Below are 4480 nucleotides of genomic sequence, written 5' to 3'. Positions count from 1 at the left end.
GGGGGTGGCCATCTTGTGCGAGGATGTGATGGTCAATTTGCATATTACCTCTTTATTATATAGGATTTTTTTATTCTAAAGTAGAGATTTATTTATTAAGAATTATTTTTTTAAAATATATTTTACTGAGAGAGACCAAGATGGCGGCATAGGTAAACACCGGAGACTGCTGCCGCAAACAACCACTTCAAAAATACAACTAAAAGACGGAACGGACATCACCCAGAACCACAGGAAGGCTGGCTGAGGAGAGACTCTTCAACTAGAAGGAAAAATAACAGCACACCGAGGCTCAGAGGAGGCGCAGTGTGGAAAAAACTCAGGTGCGGAGGTGCGCGCGCAAAGCGGGCTGGTGGCTGAGAGCGCGGTTGTCGTTTTCGGTCAGGGGGGAGTCTCAGACTCTGAGCTCCAGATACGGGCGAATCGCTGATCTCCTTTTTTTTTTTTTTTTTTTTTTAGTTGATTTTGGAGATGAAGGAAGATGGAGAGAGAGATGGAAACAACAATGATGAGAGAGAATCATTGATTGGCTGCCTCCTGCATGCCCCAACTGAGGATCCAGCCCGCAACCAGGGCATGTGCCCTTGACCGGAATCGAACCTGGGACCCTTCAGTCCACAGGCCAATGTTTTATCCACTGAATCAAACCAGCTAGGGCTGATTTCTTTTTTTTAATTACTACTAATTTAGTAAAATTATTACTAAACCTCGGATGTCTTTATATGTACATAATATATATTCATTAAAGGAACATCGCACTTAAATAACTTCTAGTGCTTTGAGCTACACATTACAATGCATTATATTATGACAGAGTATTGAGTAATAGCTTGTTGATTTATTATCCTCTATTTGTAACTTTAAAAATAGATTCATTAAATTTATTGGAGTTTATTATTTGAATTTTAAAATGAAGTAAGACTTTTTCTGGCGCAAAATAAATCTGCTTTGGCTGGTTTATCAATTATTATGGACTAGAGGCCCGGTGCATGAAATTTGTGCACTGGAGGGGTCCCTCAGCCTGACCTGCAGCCTCTCCAATCCGGGAGCCCTCAGGGGATGTCCTACTGACAGCTTAGGCCCGCTCCCCACGGGAAGCAAGCCTAAGCCGCAGTCTGGCCTCCCTCTGCAGGAGGCGACCAGGCTGATAAGCAGAAGGCAACGCCCCCATTACCCCGCTGCTGCCGCCACTGCTGGACACCGCATCCATCAAGGTGTTTTCATCAACACAGACTCCAGTCCCTTCACCACGAAAAAATGACAACTTTCTTTAGGCATTTTCAAGATGTCTCTTTCATAGGATATGACATTTCTTTTTTTCTTTCTTTTTTTTATCCTCACCTGAGGATATTTTTCCATTGATTTTCAGAGTGCAGGGAAGAGAGGGGGAAAGACAGAGAGAAACATCAATGTGAGAGGGACACTTCTATTGGTTGCCTCCCGCATGAGCCCTGACCTGGGCCTGGTCCGGGAGGAGCCTGCAACCTAGGTACATGCCCTTGACCAGAATCGAACCTGGACCCTGCAGTCGGCAGGCCGAGGCTCTATCCACTGAGCCAGTTGGGCTAGGGCAGGATATGACATATCTTAGCCCCTCCAGCAGCAGACCTTCGTTTTTTCCTCCAGGAGTGAGGTGGAAAAACCCTAGATCACCTTCTTGGATTCTTATTACACAATTTACCAAGAATACTGCGAGTGGTGTACCAGGAGCTTAGCCAATGAGTGGTCAGAAAAGGTTTTTCCTCTGCAGGTCACGCACAGAGGTGGGACTGCCAGCGCACCCTGGCGGGCAGGCCCTGTTCTCTGCTCTCTGCGGGACTGCATGCTCACTGCTGCCACAGCTGGCAGGCCCTGCTCCACCCTGCTCTCTGCGGGCCTGCGCCATCCCTGGCTTGCCTCATCATGCAGCAGTCCCCTCCCACCCACCTGTGCATGCAGCCTCCTCCTGAGCAGTCATGACGTTGTGGTGTCCCAGCTAATTTGCATATTTTGTGCGGGGGGGGGGGGGGGAATGGCCCTCAGCCCAGCCTGCACCCTCTCCAATCTGGGACCCCTCGGGGGATGTTCAACTGCCAGTTTAGGCTGATTCCACAGGGCCTAAACCGGCAGTCGGACATCCCTCTCACAATCCGGGACTGCTGACTCCCAACCGCTCGCCTGCCTGCCTGCCTGCCTGATTGCTCCTAACCACTTATGCCTCCCAACCTGATCACCCCAAACACTCCCCTGCCAGCCTGATTAATGTCTAACTGCTCCCCTGCTGTCCTGATTGCCCCCAACTGCCCTCCCCTGCTGGCCCGGTCACCCCTAATTGCGCTCCCCTGCAGGCCCGGTCTGCCCCAACTGCCCTCCCCTGCTAGCCTGGTTGTCCCTAACTGCCCTACCCTGCTGGCCTGATCGCCCACAATTGCCCTCTCCTGCCGGCCATCTTGTGACGACATGGGGGTGGTCATCTTGTGACCACATGTGGGCAGCCATCTTTTATGAGGGCTTGATGGTCAATTTGCAAATTACCTCTTTATTATATAGGCTTTTTTTATTCCAAAATAGAGATTTATTTATTAAGAATTATTTAGTGTTTGCATAAAAATCACCAATTGTTCCTCATAGGGTTTTTAACACACATGAATTCTTTGGGGGTCCCTCTATTCACCCCAACACTTTCAAAATACAGCTCTTGTTAGTGCCAGGAGGGACAGTTAAAGCAGCAAGGTGATTCCTTGGGTGTCGGCATGGGGAGGGCTTGTGGTCTCCCCTCTGAGAGAACATACATGATAGGTAGTTTCTTAGGTAGGGTAGGCTGTTCCTGAAGGAAATACTTATGCAGAAAAATGCAAATTCAGTCATCTGTGGTCAGTTACTCATACCTGATAACTTTAAAATAAAGTCCCCTTGGGCAAGGTCATCAAAGGCTTGCTGGTTGTTTTCAACTATAAAAAACGGTCTGGAAAAAGACAGTAGGAAAAAGTGGGGTCTATACTGACAGCGCTGTGAGGCTGGGCTGTGCAACCACAGGAGCACATAGCAGTTTGCTTTAAAAAAAAATCCTATATAATTTCAAATCAGACTTCTCTTGATCCTTAGATGACCCGAAACACCAAAACATCACTGCACCAGATCCTCATTTTTAAAATGAGGTGTATGACAGGGCTCCCCCAGGGTCACGCACCACATCGGGGGACGGGGACAGAAAATCCTAAGACTTGACTTATTAGCAACATTAACTGATTTTTATCACACTGAAATGAAGGCAGTCTGTCTGTGCCACCGTGAAATTCAAAGGTGATTCAGAAGTAGGGTGGTTATTTACTGCTCTGTTAGGATAGACCCCAAAAATGACTTTTCAGAAACCAGAGATGTCCCCTGCAACCCCAGCCAGACTCTGGGCCACTCTGGAGGATGCAGGCCAAGGCGGCCTCCAGCTTGCTTCACAGTGATTCTGGCTTGTCTGTTTCTGGGAGTGCCAGCTGCTGGGCATGCCTACACCTTGTAGTTGAGCTCAGTGTTCATCTTGGTGTACATCTCGAAGATGACGTCAATGCTGGCCATGTAGTTGACCAGGATCAGGCAGACCTTCTCCAGGCACTCTTCCTCCATCACGTTCTGGCCCTTGGAGAGCACTTTCAGGGAGTCGGACGTGTAGGACGCGGCATACAGCGCCACCTGGAAGATCTTCTGCAAAATCCAGCTGTGGTACTTCTTGAGCACCATCTTGTAGGCCTTGGTGGCGTTGATGCGGATGAGGTTGGGGTGGCTCTCATCCCGCTCCCCCTCTCAGATGCTCTGCAGGTAGACCTGGAGGAAGCGGAGGCCCCTTTTCAGCCACATCAGCACCAGCATGGCCCCCACTTTGAGCCACTCTGCTCCATACATTTCCTTCTTCGCCTCCAGGATGTTCTGCAGGGTCTGAAACTTGGCCGGGTCGGTGTTGTACACAGCTTTGATTTTTGTGATGTGACCACTTATGTCTGCCTTGATGGGCATAAACACTGGGGACCCAAGGCAATCGAAGTAGGGCAGCAGGTGGGACACCGCCTTCAGGAAGGGCCCGGTCTTGATCTGCTTGTCCGCAGGCAGCGGCTTCAGCAGTTTCTCGGCCAGCAGCACCATTTCAGGGTTGAGGCCGGTGTGATGCCCAGCCGGTGCTGCGGGCATCCACGCCACACACCCACCGCCCCCAGCTGCTGCCATCTGCACCTGGGCTGTCACTGTCACCCACCACCGACTCTGGGGATGCCAACGTTGCCACTCGTCCTTTCTTTATTTTTAAAAGACTGCACCGTACACACCCGGCCCCCGGCGCCTCCCAGGCCTGGGATAGAGGCCACCGGGTGGTTTGAAGGCCGGCCCCGCACCCATCCAGTTGGGGTCCCCTCATGGTGACTGGTCGGCCATCTGGTGGTGACAGCCCTAGGCTATTATTAGTATAGATGATATCAAACTGTTTTAAATATTTTAGGATATTATATTAGTAAAACTT

At 50.0% G+C, this 4480-nt stretch overlaps 1 pseudogene; it reads right to left on the bottom strand.

Annotated features, from left to right (window-relative positions):
• Nucleotides 1-3480: 3480 nt before the first annotated feature.
• Nucleotides 3481-4110, bottom strand: LOC102262031 (annotated as a pseudogene).
• Nucleotides 4111-4480: the final 370 nt, after the last annotated feature.

The sequence above is a fragment of the Myotis brandtii genome, unplaced genomic scaffold (genome assembly GCF_000412655.1).
Source record: "Myotis brandtii unplaced genomic scaffold, ASM41265v1 scaffold154, whole genome shotgun sequence".
Taxonomy (NCBI): Eukaryota; Metazoa; Chordata; class Mammalia; order Chiroptera; family Vespertilionidae; genus Myotis; species Myotis brandtii.
Note: the sequence above shows the minus strand (reverse complement) of the source record. Positions and strands in the feature narration are given on the sequence as shown.